This window comes from Bubalus kerabau, chromosome 1 (assembly GCF_029407905.1).
Source record: "Bubalus kerabau isolate K-KA32 ecotype Philippines breed swamp buffalo chromosome 1, PCC_UOA_SB_1v2, whole genome shotgun sequence".
NCBI classification, from domain to species: Eukaryota; Metazoa; Chordata; class Mammalia; order Artiodactyla; family Bovidae; genus Bubalus; species Bubalus kerabau.
This window is the reverse complement of record NC_073624.1, coordinates 100200749-100218798: the sequence shown is the minus strand read 5'-3', so window position 1 is coordinate 100218798 and position 18050 is coordinate 100200749. Positions and strand designations below refer to the sequence as shown.

Below are 18050 nucleotides of genomic sequence, written 5' to 3'. Positions count from 1 at the left end.
TTCTAGTTCCACACATCCACAGCTGCCAGTGTAATCTTCCCATAGCAGACGGCTGATCGTACCACTTCCTAGCTTGGAAGCCACCACCACCTCCTTATTAACCAAAAATAAAGGCCCAAATTCAAATCTTTCATGATCTGGACCTACTCAGCTTTACCAAACATCATTTCTTACTTATTTTCTTATGTGCTCAATTTCAGCTAAAATAGACAACTTGTTTTACCTTTCATGCAAACCCTGTACTTTCCATTCTTCCCATCCTATACTTTTGCTTGTGCTAAATGCTTGTTTCTTGGTCTAGTATTGCAGTGGCCAATATGCAGACATGAGACATGCAGTTGCTGAGTTAACTTTTCACATGCTCAGTAGCCATATGTGGCCAGTATCTACCATGTTACACAGGGAAGATACAGAACATTTTCATCATTGCAGAAAGTTCTGTTGAATGGTGCTGGCCTAGAATATGCTGCTCACCTTGCCTCACATTTAATCCTATATGATCTTTACTGCCTAGCTCAAATAACACCTCTTTTGACCACCCCCACCCCCCACTTTTTTTGACCATGCCTTGTAGCATGTGGGATCTTAGTTCGCCAACTAAAGCCTGAACCCACACTACGTGCATTAGAAGCATGGAGTCTTGGCTACTGGACCACCAGGGAAGTCCCCCACCCCTTTATGTGATAGCATTTTATATGTGTTGGCGTTGTGGCACTTACCACTTTCTATCTAGATATACAGTGACTTAAATATGTGTTATGTGCTAGACCATTTGCTCATTCTTTTGTTTCCTTGTTAATAACTAATCCAATGTCATGTGCATAGTAGGTGTTTGAAAAGGATTTGTTGACAAGCCGCATTGAAACATTCTCTAAAGCTTTGTAAAAATGGAAATATTTCCATAACAAAGAGTAATAACCCTGCTTCACAAACTTACCAGCTAGAATTGGCATAAAATTTGAGACATGGAAACTATATTTGTAGAAATGATGTTCTATTTTAGAAAGCCTAATGATAAATCAACATGACTTTCATAAATTGTGATTGATTTTCATCAGCTTGGGGAGGCAACATAGCACAAGGAAAAGAAGATGGATGTGAGAACCAGATTGTCCTATATTAGAATCCTGTTTCCATCAATTACCGACTCAGCATGGCCAAGTTACTTAATTTCTCAGCCTCATCGAGATGGTAATAGCTACCTGCATTCATTGAAACTTTTTGATAGCAAGTGACAGAAAAAGAAATCAAACTAGCTTTATCAGAAAAAAATACTAATGGACTCATATAACTGAAAAAGCCCAGTGTCTTCAACATTACTGGATCTGCATTCTCAAATAATGATACAGCTTCATTTGTAGGGAGGCTCTTGCTACTGAGTAATGAGATGGCCACTACAAGATTAAAGTATCACATGTTCTTTACAACTCAGGATCCAAGAGGAAGAAAAGCTCCCGAAAATGTCTCAGGAGGTACTCTCATTGGTCTGTCTTCTGTTAAGAACATTTTTGAAACATCTGTGGCTAACAGAAGGAGAGTCAGGCCAAATCTCGGTCAAATGACCAAACTGAGACCTGTGGCAAGGAAAACAGGCTCACCGGATAACATGGATGGAGCAGGATTGCTACAGAATGGAGGCGGGTTCTCCAAAAGGAGGAACACTAGACAAACAAAAGTGGTTATGCCCTCTAATTTAGGGGTGTTGTATTACACAGCTGCCACAGGCCCGCTCTTCATTGTATTCTCTGTGAATGGTGTCTGTTAGATCTGGACAAAGTGTAAAGTCTCTCTCCCTTATAGGTTTGTAGTGAGGATTAAATGGTATAATATAGATTAAATGACCAACAACTGATACTCAAAAAAAGTCTTTTCTCTTTATTCTTTTGCACCTCCCACCCCCCACTTAAACCAAGGGAAGGCCAATCAGTTAATTCAATAGTGATGAAGGTCTGAATTAAAGCCCTCCAGATTTACTAGCATTTGCTCTGAAATAAAAGAGAAACAAATTTTATTTTCTTTTAATATTTGCACCTCAAAGAGCAATCTTCAGTCAATTCAGAAGGCTATGATTCTAGTAAGATTAAGTAAGTTGCATATGTCCTTTATATTATTAAGTGCCTCCACAAATGCCATATTAACTCAAAGTTGCTTACTAAATATCTTAGAATCCAGTATTATGTTAGGTAGAACTCTGGTCTCCATTCACCTTTAATCAGATAATGTTTATATTTGTAGTTTAACATTCAACAGATTAACATGGATCAATTTAACAGTTTAATATTAAAACTGGCTCATTTTTGCTAATGCAGAAACTTTTAAATTATAGCATACAGAAGGCAGGAGATGTTGGTTCTACCCCTGGGTTGGGAAGATCCCCTGGAGTAGGAAATGGCACTCCACTCCAGTATTCTTGCCTGGAAAAGTCCAAGGACAGAGGAGCCTGGTGGGCTATAGTCCATGGGTCCCCAAAGTCAGATACGACTGAGAGAAATAAGTAACATAGAGAAATTTTTCTCTCTCAAAATAAGTCCAGAAGTATAACATTTAGAGGTTGGAATGATAGTTCCATGGTTATCATTAGATACCCAAGTTTCTTACAGCTTTCTAGTCTCATATCTTTAGAATGTAGCCCCATCTTCATGTCCTCAAGAAGGCTGTCAGAGCTCCAGCCATCATATCCACTATTCATTAAGACTAGAAGGAAAGAGCCAAAGGGTATATACCAGAGGATTTACTCCTCTTTGAAGAGTTTGGACACATCATATCGTGTCTCCTTTTGGCTATGTTAGGTAAAATAAAAACTAGGTAATTCAGTTTTTATTGATTTCAGCTGGGCATACTGCATCTCCAATAAAAATTGGAGCTTTGTTAATGACAAAAAAAGAGCATGGCTTTTGAACTAGTAACTAGCAGGTTCTGTAACATACAAATTATCATTGTCTCCAATATTTTGTTTGAATAAAAGGTTTTAAACTTTAAAGGAAAAAATGTAAAAACCACTCAAAAAAATGTACTCAAACTCTAGAAATAGAACAGCCACATGTGCTTAATTTAACGGAATGATACTCAAAAAAGGCAGGATGACTGTGATATTCACACCTTAGGTTCAAAAGCCTTAAACTTAACTGTTCATTATGGATATTTTGAATAATAAATAATACTGGTGTACACATTTCACCACCTCCTTTAGAAGCCTTTGAAAATTGACCTGTAGCCTTATGTATATGTTCCTGCTTGTCACTTCCTTCTCGTTGTATCCCTGTACCCATTTGGATCAACAGCTCGTTGAAACATGAGTCAAATAGGAAATGCATGATGTGTACAGTTCCACATCTTGGAACTGCCACTGAAGCTCAGCCTGCCTTCTGGGGCTCCCTGGGCCCATGCTCTGGTCCCTCCATAACCATGGGGTAGTGATTATGTTAGCAAAGCAAATGGCTCATTCATGTGGTTGGGAACCAGAGTGAACATTTGGAAAACACTCACATATTTAAATAGACTAAAATGGCTTTTCTGCTCAAGACACTAAGCTGGTTTGCCCATGACATCAGCTTGCTTTGAAGAGCAGAGGGAATGATTTTTACAAGCACTTATTCAAATTGAAAAAAATCATGTTTTGCTTTGATTTCAGCCGAGTCTCAGGGGTTTATTGCACGAACTTCTTTTTTCACTGCCTATTTGAATTTGATGTGTTCTATAAGAGCCAGTGTCAGTCCTCAAGCCCTTGCAATTTCTGCCTCTAAAATGTGGTTCCATTCACTGGTGGTACAGGTCATATACTTAGCATGCATCACACATTGCTTTCTTGCATTAGTGGCCTTTTCTTGTTTGTGTCTCCAGTCTCCCTAACTGAATTTAAGGCCTCTTAGGTCTAGGGGATCATATAATGTATTATCCAAATTGGGACACTTTTGAGACTAAAAAGAGATGTTGTTAATAATTATAGTTCAGTCCAGGCATGAACCTGAACTGTTCAAGCAAATTATAATGTGTGGCCACTCTTTTAAGGTTAGAAGCCATTATTTACTGTTTCTTTCTTATCACTCACAGGACCTAGTGTAATTCTTGTGTAAGCAGACATTAAAGTCTTAAAAATAAATACCTTAGTGAGGCAGCAAAGAATTTCTTCTAAAACAGCTGTGAAATAGATGGAAGATGGGGACAGGACCCTGTGGGTAGGAGATTTAATGGCCCAATACAGGAGGTAACCACAGAGCAGAAGCCTTTAAATAATCAGAGAAAGACTGTTCACAGGAGAAACCAGCCTAGAATTTATATTTTTAACACCAAAATGCACCTTCATTGCAAGAATAGAGAAGGGAAAGTGTTTTTAAGGGCCATTTTTGTAGAATGTGTTCTTGTTTCAGAAGCATCACACTTCCTAAGCATCACATGAATGTCCACATCAGCCTGAGGAGGAGGAAATAAGAACAGAATCAGAGAAAAATAAAGACCCTCAACCAAGACACTATGAGTACTCTGCAGTTCCCTTTATTGATAAAAACTTCATATTGTCTAGCGTGGTCCAGCCAAGGATGAGAACAAAATAGATCTTCCTCAATGGAGAATGAAATCTGAACCACAGGTTCTCTACCCTAGGGTATATTTCATATATTCTCAACATTTTGGATAACTCTCATCATTGCTCTCGAAAGTGACATAGAGTCGTCCAGTGGTTAAGAATCCACCTTGAAATGTGAGGGGCATGGGTTTGATTCCTTGTTGGGGAACTAAGATCCCACATGCCGTAGAGCAACTAACCCACACACTGCAGCTTCTGAACCCTCACACTGTAGAGCCCACACAACCCAGAGCCCGCACACCACAACTAGAGAGTCTGTGTCCCGCAAGTAAAGATCCTTAGTTAAGAAAACTAAGCAACACTGGCATTATGGCATCAGCCATCAGATTGAAAACATGGTTCTAGCAAAGATTCTAGTAAGGTAATGCTCAAAATTCTATGCAGGTCAGGAAGCAACAGTTAGAACTGGACATGGAACAACAGACTGGTTCCAAATAGGAAAAGGAGTACGTCAAGGCTGTATATTGTCACCCTGCTTATTTAACTTATATGCAGAGTACATATTGAGAAATGCTGGGCTGTAAGAAGCACAAGCTAGAATCAAGATTTCTGGGAGAAATATCAATAACCTCAGATATGCAGATGACACCACCCTTACGGCAGAAAGTGAAGAGGAACTAAAAAGCCTCTTGATGAAGGTGAAAGAGGAGAGTGAAAAAGTTGGCTTAAAGCTCAACATTCAGAAAACGAAGATCATGGCATCTGGTCCCATCACTTCATGGGAAATGGATGGAGAAACAGTGGAAACAGTGTCAGACTTTATTTTTCTGGGCTCCAAAATCATTGCAGATGGTGATTGCAGCCATGAAATTGAAAGATGCTTACTCCTTGGAAGGAAAGTTATGACCAACCTAGACAGCATATTGAAGAGCAAAGACATTACTTTGCCAACAAAGGTCAGTCTAGTCAAGGCTATGGTTTTTGCAGTGGTCATGTATGGATATGAGAGTTGGACTGTGAAGAAAGCTGAGCGCTGAAGAATTGATGCTTTTGAACTGTGGTGTTGGAGAAGACTCTTGGGAGTCCCTTGGACTGTAAGGAGATTCCAACCAGTCCATTCTGAAGGAGATCAGCCCTGGGATTTCTTTGGAAGGAATGATGCTAAAGCTGAAATTCTAGTACTTTGGCCACCTCATGCAAAGAGTTGACTCATTGGAAAAGATGCTGGGAGGGATTGGGGGCAGGAGGAGAAGGGGACAACAGAGGATGAGATGGCTGGATGACATCACTAACTCAATGGACGTGAGTCTGAGTGAACTCCGGGAGTTGGTGATGGACAGGGAGGCCTGGCGTGCTGCGATTCATGGGGTCGCAAAGAGTTGGACACGATTGAGTGACTGAACTGAACTGAACTGAGCAAAGATTCATCCCAACACACACTGGACATTAGAAATATGATGTGGGGGGAAAACAGGCTTTTGAGGCAAGCCACCTCCATATATTCTACCTCTTTCTCTTTTCTTCAAATAATAACCCATCTAAAAATTAGGGACAATAATAGTACCTCTGTCTGCAGAGCCTTTGGGATCGTGAAATGAGATAATACATGTGGAAGTGTTATAAACTCCAGATCTCTTTAAAGATACACATTCTCTTTTTCATTGCCTGTTTGAATTGACTCTTTGAATTCCCTCTCTCTCAAGTAGCCTAAGGCTAGGCCACCAAAACGCAAACATACAGTTACAAGGTTTAAAAAAAAAAATCAGCAAAACAACTGGTTGTTACGTGATCCTTGACAACAGTTGGACAGACTTCTCCTCCAAATTAAATGAAGTGTTTTGGCAGCCGGTAAATGTAGCCTAATATATAGCAAGGGAAGAGAGCTATTTTCCTTAGGGAGAGTGTAATTTTAACAGAAGTTCAACTTACACATTTTAAGATCTGTATTTTGAATGTCTCTGTTAAATGCAAAATGAATATAATTAGTTATGAGATATCTTGCCCTTGGCTACAGTATGCATTCAGCCACAGCATAATATCATTCACAAGCTATTCATACTCTGTGGTATATTTCAGGACTTCCTGTGCTGTAGTCTCTTAAAGCAAATACTGTATCTAGTTTCAGAACCTAACAGTTGTTTCTTCAGAATGGTTAGGAGTGGGTGCCACACATCTGGGGACTTCAAATAGTCTAGCCAGACATATAAATTCCTATGAACAGGATCTACATCTTTTAATGCATGGGTCCATGACATGTAAACAAAACCCGGGACAGTGAAATAAATGTGTATAGAATAAATAACATAAGAGGCAGACCTCTGATGAAATATTCCAGAGATGTCATGTCCAGAAAATGATCATTTTGAGCCATTTTAGAGCCCCACGCTACCTGGAACCTCCATTTTCCCTCTGTCTATCCTCCAGAAGCGGAGAAGGCAATGGCACCCCATTCCGGTACTCTTGCCTGGAAAATCCCATGGATGGAGGAGCCTGGTGGGCTGCAGTCCATGGGGTCGCTAAGAGTAGGGCACGACTGAGCGACTTCACTTTCACTTTTCACTTTCATGCATTGAAGAAGGAAATGGCAACCCACTCCAGTGTTCTTGCCTGGAGAATCCCAGGGACGGGGGAGCCTGGTGGGCTTCCGTCTATGGGGTCGCACAGAGTCGGACACGACTGAAGCAACTTAGCAGCAGCAGCAGCATCCTCCAGAAGTGGTCACTGTGATTACTGAATGGTGACGGTGCCGTTGTCAGTGGACATGCCCTTTCTGGAATCTCCTAACTCTGTGACAATTATCTCAGTGGATAAAATACAAAGTTCTGCAAGGTCACTAAAGAAAGAGTGAGCATGCGGCCCAGGATGAGCACGTGGCCCACAGCCTTCGTCAACAGAGAGCTGTTTTTTAATAATTCGTGTTATCTAGTATGTTCATACATTGAAAACCAAAAAGAAGTTGTGCTTCCTCTTATGCGGTTTTCCTGAGTTCTTCTGCAACCTGAAAGAGCTAACTTAAGGAAAAGTGAAGAACAGGGTGTACACGATTTCTTCTGTTTGTGAAGCCTAACACAGGAAATAATGTCTGTTTCTAGAATATGGAGAGAGGTTCACAGCCCAGTGACAAGATCTGCAGCTTGATAGTGATTTTGATCAGGCCTGTAGTGCCATTGGTCTTGAGCTAACTAAAGATAGGGATGGGCTTACTTGTTTTCCGTCTAACACTTTGCATTTCTCTAAAGCACATCTGCAAACAGTGAGTGCTCAATAAATGGTGACTAGTTGTGTGTGTGTGTTTTAACTCGTTTTAAAGGGCTAAGGAAAAAAAATTTCTTAACTTGTTTCTTAACCAGTTAAATAGTAGGTTGAAAAAAAGAGAGAGAATGAGTTTCAGTTAATTGTACATCTTTCCTGAGTGAAAAATTATATGCCAAGTACTACACCCTGGAGGGGGTGTAAAAAATACAAGCAAAGTATAGCTCCTTTGCTACATGGCTCACAGCTTCATGGCTCACTGGAAACTCAAACAGAAAAAGATGTAAGGAGTAGCATTTCTACAAATATATTGCATTCATTAGCATTGGACATTATAAAACATGTTTTGCCATAACGGTGAAGAACCTATTGGATACCAAAAGTCCAAAATGAATCTGTTTGATATCATATACATGTAACAACAATTGATTTCCAATAACTGACTTCTCAAATTATCAACATCTTAATAGTCCCAGAGAAACTGTCCAGTTTAAATTGTTTCAATTTAATAAGTTGGTGAATGACTGAATTGTTTTTCAGTTTATGGTGGGGGTTTGTGGACATAGCCTATAAGAGCCCAACTCTATCTTCTTTAATAGTCCAAAATGATTATAGAGGTGTATATGTACATACACGAATGCATATATATATATATTTATATACATATGTTTACATATATATCTAAAACTCACATCTCATACATTGTCTCATTGTTAAACTGAGCACAGATCTATTGGTGGAGCCCAACTGTATCTTCTCTAATAGCTCAAAATGATTATACAGGTGTGTGTGTACATATATGAATGCATATATATGTACAGTATGCTGCTGCCGCTGCTGCTGCTAAGTTGCTTCAGTCGTGTCCAACTCTGTGCGACCCCAGAGATGGCAGCTTACCAGGCTCCCCCGTCCCTGGGATTCTCCAGGCAAGAACACTGGAGTGGGTTGTCATTTCCTTTTCCAATGCATGAAAGCGAAAAGTGAAAGTGAAGTCGCTCAGTCGTGTCTGACTCCTAGCGACCCCATGGACTGCAGCCTACCAGGCTCCTCCATCCATGGGATTTTCCAGGCAAGAGTACTGGAGTGGGGTGCCTTTATACATATATAAATGTATATACATATGTGTGCACTTCCCAGGTGGCTCTAGTGGTATAGAACCTGCCTGCTAACACAAGAGATGTTACAGAGACGGGTTTGATCCCTGAGTCAGGAAGATCCCCTGGAGAGAGGGCACAGCAACCCACTCCAGTATTCTTGCTTGGAGAATCCCATGGACAGAGGAGCCTGGCGGGCTGCAGTCCATTGGGTCGCACAAAGTCAAACACAACTGAAGTGACTTAGCATGCACATCTAAAACTTATACCATGTTTGTTCTCGCATTGTTAAACTGAGCACAGATCTATTAGTGAAGCTTTTCACTCAGACTACAATAGCCAGCTGTCTTTAGAAAGCGTTACTGAGTCTTTGCCATGCAGACCAGAAAAGGAATATTTGAAAGTGTAATGAGCCCGTAAGCACTCAGATATTCATTGCACATCATGATGATTACATCTGAGAATCTGTTCCTGCTTTATTCTATTTTTTCTTAAGAAATAGTCTTATCTTTAGGAATGCGTGGAAGCAAAATGACTAGTTTCTAACAGACGGCATTAAAACTGTTGTGAGTACAAGGCAGAAACACAACAGTAAAATTGCAAACTGAGACGAGGAATCAAATCGGGGCAGAAAAGTGTAAGATTTGAGAATAAATTATGCATAGGACAAACTGGTAATCATTTTGAGAAGGAGACACAGATTTAAATAATCAAATTTAAAAAAAAAAAGTGACTGGTAGAGACTGTCAAGTGTAGTGTTGAACAAGACAGACTCCACCTCCCATGCTGAGTTTGAATCTTCAACCTCCCTTCCACTTACAAATCATGAAACTTTGAACTAGAACTTAAGCTTTCTCAGTCTCTTTCCTCTCTCTGCTTTGCAAATAATACATACTTAGTGAAAACAATGGTTCATGACAGTGGTAACATTCACTGAGCACTTTACTATGTGTCAGGCACTATAGTAAGAATGTCACATGAATAAGTTAACTCGCGTATTAAGTCCAATGAGGCAAGTGCTATTACTGTTTTCCTATTTAACATATGAGAAAACTGAAGCTAGACTAGATTAGGTGACTTGCCCAAAGAGAGAAAGCTGAGATCTGAACCTGGCAGAATGATTCTAAAGCCTGTGGCTTAAGAACTATGATATCATATTGCAATATAAAGTGCTTATCATACCTTGGCACAGAGTAAGGGTTCAATAAAGTCCGTCAAAAGAGATACATTCAAAATTAACTGAGGAAGAAAACTAAGTAACCTGCCAGAGGGAAACCGACTTGGCCCTGTATTCCAAATACGTGCTGTGGTATTATGTATGGAGATGTGAGATGATGCTGAGGTAGCTGACAGAGCCCAATTTAACATCAAACAATGAGCTTACTGGGAATAAGCTCAAATGAGCCTAAACTGTTCATCACAATCTCACGCTCGGTTAGTTGATACATCCTGTCCAAAGCATATGCATCCCCGCTTCCTTCCATTTCACATGTCTCCTTTCCTTCCATATCTATTATAATGGTGGCAACTTGGGTCTAATAACGTTCGTACTGGCTTGGCTGTAAGCCTTTATCTTTGCAGCTGATTCATAGTCACGCTGACCTCGTCCATTTGCGGCTAAAGTGAACACCTCATTAGAGCTGACCTTGAATCCAATTCAAACGGCAGAGATTTGGACACCCTGAAAATCCCCTTCTCTGTCTTTCAGAAGTATTCAAAGAGTCAAACGCCACTGAGCGATTTCCCCTCACTCCTATTCTGCAAATCAGGGAATGAACCAAGCCTGCCTCCTCGTTCTTCTTGTCCCCTCTCCTGACACAAGCCAGGGGGTGCTTGCTCCACACAACCACCCTTGTTGGCCGCCACGGCCCTCAGGAAACCTATTACCCTAAATAATTGTCATATTCTCGTGCACTCAGTCACAGGGAAGAATTTTAATCTCCCTCTTCTCTCCCCTTGGAGAGGAGGTTGAGGTCATGGGACTGAAAGGGTCCTGTCTTGTCTCCCAACAAGAGGGGTCTGTGCAGCTGCTGCGTCCACAGCAGACGGAAGGCGTGTGGCAGCTGAGGCTATTCCAGCCACTTCCTGTGTCTGGCTTTGATTTCTTAGAGGGCAGATGCACATATTCCAGAGTCGCTCCCTGATTCAGCGGCGACCAGCAACAGCAACTGTGACCAGAAATCTGAAGCAACCCTTTTCTTTTCTGAAGCTCCTCCACTTTGTCCCAGATCCTCTCTTTTCTTATCTTCTTCCAGTCCTCTCTCTCCTTCCACTCAGAGCAGCATGTGGCTGAGTTCTAGCAGTAGTAGCCACTCAGTTGTGTGTGACTCTTTGCGACCTCATGAACTGTATAGCCCACCCGGCTCTTCTGTCCGTGGGATTTCCCAGGCAAGCATACTGGAATGGGTCGCCATTTCCTTCTCCAGTGGCTGAGTTCGACTGAGCGCTAAGTAATCACTGGTCTTAATTATAAACAGCCTCAGCTGAGAGAAAGGATTTCATTAATGCTAGGAAAGCCAAGCCCAGGAAGCAAAATGGGTGTAGGTAGTAAGATGGAACCCAAACCAATTTCCCAATAAAGAACAGAAAAAACCTGTAACCAAGATTCAGTTCATCCTCCAAGTCATAGCTCTCTGTGACCTGACCCTTGCCTACTGTTCCAGCTCATTTTTCCCTTACATTTCCCTTCAAACTTTACACTACAACAACATTGTTGATCTTACCTCCAATATCCAGAGTCATTTCCTGCATCTGAGTCTTTGTGGAACTTCCCCTCTGCCTGAAACACCTCACTATCTTCCTGTGTGTGTGTGAGTCGCTTAGTCCGTGTCGCATTCTTTGTGATTCCAAAGACTGTAGCCCACCAGGCTCCTCTGTTAATGGGGTTTTCCAGGCAAGAATACTGGAGTGGGTTGCCATGTCCTTCTCCAGGGGATCTTCCCAACGCAGACATTGAACCTGGGTCTCCTACATTGCAGACAGACTCTTTACTGACTGAACCACAGGGAAGACCCACTGTCTTCCAGGAAATATTTCGTTTAACTTTTAAAACCTGGCATTGACACTGCTTTATCCACACCCATTGATTGATTTAATTGGCTTGGGTTGTGGCTTGAGCCTTGGGAGTTTTAAAGACTCTCCAGGTGATACTAATATGCACCAGTTTTGAGACTCACTGCTCTGCTACTGCAGAGAAGGCAAAGGCACCCCACTCCAGTACTGTTGCCTGGAAAATCCTATGGACGGAGGAGGCTGGTAGGCTGCAGTCCATGGGGTCGCTAAGAGTCAGACATGACTGAGCGACTTCACTTTCACTTTTTACTTTCATGCATTGGAGAAGGAAATGGCAACCCACTCCAGTGTTCTTGCCTGGAGAATCCCAGGGATGGTGGAGCCTGGTGGGCTGCCGTCTCTTGGATCACACAGAGTTGGACACGACTGAAGCAACTTAGCAGCAGCAGCAGAAATATTCTAAAGTATTACCCAAGTTAAGCAACACTGCATATAAGCGCCTCCACAATCGCTGAGATGAGCTCTATAATCTGAGCCAATTTCTACTAAAATGTGAACAAGTTATTCAATCTTATATACCAATGAAACTAAGAAGCTGAGATAAGGAAAGATGAGGGATATAAGAAAGCATGGTAAAAAGAACAAAAGAAACAAAAGTGTATTGTTAAGCTTAAATTCTTATGCTTAATAGAAAAAAAAAATTTACTAAAATTTCAAATGATCCCAAATTGGGAAGTAATGAAACACAAGGAAATGAAACAGTATTAACATACATATTTTGTTTTCTGGGAGCATATAATGCTGATGAGCTCTATTTGTTGTCCAAAACTGCTGCTGCTAAGTCACTTCAGTCATGTCCGACTCTGTGTGACCCCATAGACGGCAGCCCACCAGGCTCCCCCATCCCTGGGATTCTCCAGGCAAGAACACTGGAGTGGGTTGCCATTTCCTTCTCCAATGCATGAAAGTAAAAAGTGAAAGTGAAGTCGCTCAGTCATGTCTGACTCTTAGCGACCCCATGGACTGCAGCCTACCAGGCTCCTCCGTCCATGGATTTTCCAGGCAAGAGTACTGGAGTGGGGTGCCATCGCCTTCTCCACACTGCTCTAGGTCAGTGGTTTTCAAACTTGAACAAGGATCAGGATCCGCTAGAGGGTTTGTTCAAGCAGAGATTGCAGGGTTTACTCTCTGAATTTAGAATTCAGTAGTTCTGAGGCCTGAGAATTTGCATTTCTCATAAGTTTCCAGATGATGCTGATTCTGCTGGGCCTGGGACCATGTTTTGAGAATCAGTGCTCTATGTATGGGCTTCCCCGGTGGCTCAGGGGTGGAGAATCCACCTGCAATGCAGGAACCGCAGGAGAAGTGGGTTTGATTCCTGGGTGGGGAAGATCCCCTGGAGGAGGGCATGTAACCCCCTCCAGTTATGCTTGGCTGGAGAATCCCATGGGCAGAGGACCCTGGCGGGCTACAGTCTGTAGGGTCGTAAAGAGTCAGACATGACTGAAGCGATTTAGCACACACACATGCTCTGTTTAAACTAACTTGCATAGGTTCCTACATTGCACTTACATTACTTAAACTGCACTTAATTGCAGTTGCCACTCTGCATTGTTATCAGTGTACCCACAAGTCTATTCCTGTCATCATAAGGTAAAAATACTAGCTTTTTTTTTACTGCACCTGGTATATGGTAGGTTCCCAATAAATGATATCTGAATGTGATGTCTAATTATCACAGAGATAGAAAGTCACATACTAAATTTATGCTAGTAGTTTTTGGGTACTGGATCTAACAAATGTCCCATGCATCTGAGTTTAAATCTAGAAGGCAGTTTTCTTAGCTTCTGTGAATTCCGTCTGGGATTTTGGTGATAGGATTGGTTTGGCAAAGTACTCCTCAAACACTGGGATGAAAAGCCTTATGCAAAAGCAGATTATATTACACTACATCAACAACACCTCTTTTAAAATTGACATTTAATGAGTATCTCTATCAGTATAGACCTTTTAAGGGCTCTCCACAAAATGTTACGAAAAATGAGACCATTTAAAATACAGGCAAACAATGAGTCCCATTCACACAGCTTCTTCACATGATTTCTCTAGTATCACGAATCTCTAACATGATCACTCACTCTCCTCCAGGGAAGTTGGCACAAGTTAGACATATTGATTGTCTGATTACAAATATAGAATGTGGCAGTGAGGACTATGGGAGGAACCCATTGGTCCCTGTGCCTTCTGCATAGACCTCAGACTGAACACACACTCAACTACAAAGCAATGGAACCAGATAGTAAAATGTTAAACTCAAGGAGATCAGACTCTGATGCAGAACACTGATTTCATTGTTTCACAGAACCTTGTAAAATAAGTCCAAAGAGATATTTACAAAAGGCTTTCCTAATCCTTGCTAATTCCTTAAACACCTACTTTCAGGAAGAATAAATGTGTTCTCTATCCACTGCTCTGCAGAACATTAAAATTACAAAGTGTGTTGGCATAGATCTTTCTGAACTCAGAACCCTGAACTGATGATATGGTATTTTTCATTTGTAACTATGCATTTATCTGTGTGTGTGTGTGTGGGGGGGTGGGTCTTGCTTGTTGTACATTTTAGGTGTCTTCTACCTTGCTGCTGCTGCTGCTGCTGCTAAGTCACTTCAGTCGTATCCAACTCTGTGCGACCCCATAGACGGCAGCCCACCAGGCTCCCCCGTCCCTGGGATTCTCCAGGCACGAACACTGGAGTGGGTTGCCATTTCCTTCTCCAATGCATGAAAGTGAAAAGTGAAAGTGAAATCACTCAGTCGTGTCTGACTCTTAGTGACCCCGTGGACTGCAGCTTATCAGGCTTCTCCGTCCGTGGGATTTTCCAGGCAAGAGTACTGGAGTGGGGTGCCATTGCCTTCTCCGCTTCTACCTTGATGACCACCTAATTGTTCTGGAAAGGCAGTGCTGTCCTTGGCGGTACAGAAGGTAATGCCATTTGACATCTGAGTAGTATCCAAGTTGTTGTTCAGTCACTAAGTCATGTCTGAATCATTGTGATCCCATGGACTGCAGCATGCCAGGCGTCCCTGTCCCTCATCATCTCCCAGAGTTTGCTCAAACTCATGTCCATTGAATTGGTGATGCCATCCAACCATCTCATCCTCTTTCTCCCCCTTCTCCTTCTGTCCTCAATCTTCCCAGCATCAGGGTCTTTTCCAGTGAGTCAGCTCTTTGCATCGGGTGCCCAAAGTATTGGACCTTCAGCTTCAGCATCAGTCCTTCCAATGAATATTCAGGATTGATTTCTTTTAGGATTGACTGTTTTAATTTCCTTGCTGTCCAAGGGACTCTCAAGAGTCTTCTCCAGCACCACAGTTCAAAAGCATCAATTTTTTGGCACTCAGCCTTCTTTAGGGTCCAGCTCTCACATCCATACATGACTACTGGAAAAAACATAGCTTTGTCTATATGCATCTTTGTTGACAAAGTGACGTTTCTGCTTTTTAATATGCTCTCCAGGTCTGTCATAGCCTTTCTTCCAGAGAACAAGCATCTTTTAATTTCATGGCAGCAGTCACTGTCCACAGTGATTTTGGAGCCCAGGAAAATAAAATCTGTCACTGTTTCCACTTTTTCCCCATCTGTTTGCCATGAAGTGATGGAACTGGCTGCCATGATCTTAGCACTCTGAATGTTCAGTTTTAAGCCAACTTTTTCATTTTCCTCTTTATTTGAAAAATGTTGACTGAGTGAGGGACACAAGATGAGAAACTTGCCCTTTAATCTCTGAAAATTTTAAACCAGAAAATTTGTCTGGTCAGTCTCTCTTAACTGGAGCTCTGTGTCCCTGGTCACCTTTAATCATTATCTATGACTGCATCCTTATTCTAAGAATGTCAAAATACCTGGATATTGGCTTTCTGAATTAAGTGCATTACAACTGAATTCCACTGTTAGCAAGCAGTCAAACATGAGCAAATCAGGAATGAAACATTCTGTAGGTTGTGCCTACCTTTTTTTGTAAAAAAAAAAAAAATAATAATAATAATAAAGGGCAAATTTGCCTAAAATTTATGGGCAATGCACTTGGAGTTCAGAGTGTCTGTGTTTAGGATCTAAAGTACATTATGAGGGCAGGCGGAAACAGATTCAGTGACTGCTTTTTGTTGTTCTCTGTTCTGTCTTTGGCTAGTTGGTTGGTTTTCAAATTGGCATCACTGCCTTCATTTTTCTGTTTCAGGCTCAACAATCTTGGATGAGAAGACGTATAAACCACCAGATCCCAACCTTGCTCTCACTTTAGGAGTACAAATGGAGTAAAAGTACAACTCAAGCATACAGACTACTTGATACTATCTTCTTGATTTTATCACCTATCTTAATAAGAGTCTATCTTTCTAATGATAAATTTGTTAAAACTATATAAGCTACGGTTTTTATAGCTTATATAAAGTCTAAAAACTATCAAGGATGACTGAATTTAATTTAAAATATTTACATGTCTAAACAGTCAGTTGATGGGCTGCCAAACTTAAGGTGAGTAATTAAATAAAACCATGTGTGTGTGCAGGCTAACTCACTTCAATCATGTCCCACTCTTTGGAATCCTCTGGACTATAGCCTGGCAGGCTCCACTGTCCATGGAATTCTGAAGGCAAGTATCCTGGAGTGGGTTGCCATGCCCTTCTCTCCAGGGGATCTTCCCAACCCAGGGGTCAAACCAGGTCTTTTTCATCTCCTGCCCTGGTATGCAGGTTCTTTACCACTAGCACCACCTCAGTTCAGTTCAGTTCAGTCGCTCAGTCATGTCCGACTCTTTGCAACCCCATGAAGTGCAGCATGCCAGGCCTCCCTGTCCATCACCAACTCCCAGAGTTCACTCAAACTCATGTCCATTGAGTCAATGATGCCATCCAGCCATCTCATCCTCTGTCGTCCCCTTCTCCTCCTGCCCCCAATCCCTCCCGGCATCAGAGTCTTTCCAATGAGTCAACTTTTTGCATGAGATGGGTAAAGTATTGGAGTTTCAGCTTTAGCATCAATCCTTCCAAAGAACACCCAGGACTGATCTCCTTTAGAATGGACTGGTTGGATCTCCTTGCAGTCCAAGGGACTCTCAAGAGTCTTCTCCAACACCACAGTTCAAAAGCATCAATTCTTCAGCACTCAGCTTTCTTCACAGTCCAACTCTCACATCCATACATGACCACTGAAAAAACCATAGCCTTGACTAGACAGACCTTTGTTGGCAAAGTAATGTCTTTGCTTTTCAATATGCTGTCTAGGTTGGTCATAACTTTCCTTCCAAGGAGTAAGCGTCTTTCAATTTCATGGCTGCAATCACCATCTGCAATGATTTTGGAGCCCAAAAAAATAAAGTCTGACACTGTTTCCACTGTTTCTCCATCCATTTCCCATGAAGTGATGGGACCAGATGCCATGATCTGTTTTCTGAATGTTGAGCTTTAAGCCAACTTTTTCACTCTCCTCTTTCACTTTCATCAAGAGGCTTTTTAGTTCCTCTTCACTTTCTGCCATAAGGCTGGTGTCCTGGCAATCTTGATTCCAGCTTGTGCTTCATCCAGCCCAGCGTTTCTCATGATGTACTCTGCATATAAGTTAAATAAGCAGGGTGACAATATGCAGCCTTGACATACTCCTTTTCCTATTTGGAACCAGTCTGTTGTTCCATGTCCACTTCTAACTGTTGCTTCCTGACCTGCATATAGGTTTCTCAAGAGGTAGGTCAGGTGGTCTGGTATTCCCATCTCTTTCAGAATTTTCCACAGTTTATTGTGATCCACACAGTCAAAGGCTTTGGCATAGTCAATAAAGCAAAAGTAGATGTTTTTCTGGAACTCTCTTGCTTTTTCGAGATCCAGCAGATGTTGGCAATTTGATCTCTGGTTCCTCTGCCTTCTCTAAAACGAGCTTTAACATCTGGAAGTTCATGGTTCACGTATTGCTGAAGCCTGGCTTGGAGAATTTTGAGTATTACTTTACTAGCGTGTAAGATGAGTGCAATTGTGCGGTAGTTTGAGCATTCTTTGGCATTGCCTTTCTTTGGGACTGGAATGAAAACTGACCATTTCCAGTCCTGTGGCCACTGCTGTGTTTTCCAGATTTGCTGACATAGTGAATGCAGCACTTTCACAGCATCATCTTTCAGGATT

General features: G+C 41.7%; 1 long non-coding RNA gene across 3 annotated transcripts in view; it reads right to left on the bottom strand.

Moving 5' to 3' along the window:
• Positions 1 to 11949, bottom strand: part of LOC129655394 (uncharacterized) — a 53101-nt gene extending 41152 nt beyond the window's left edge. The window contains exon 1 of one of the 3 annotated variants that reach the window (XR_008715983.1): positions 11592 to 11949. This is a non-coding gene — a long non-coding RNA (uncharacterized LOC129655394). The remainder of the gene's footprint in view (positions 1 to 11591) is intronic. The other 2 variants (XR_008715984.1, XR_008715981.1) reach the window with 2 other exon arrangements.
• Positions 11950 to 18050: the final 6101 nt, after the last annotated feature.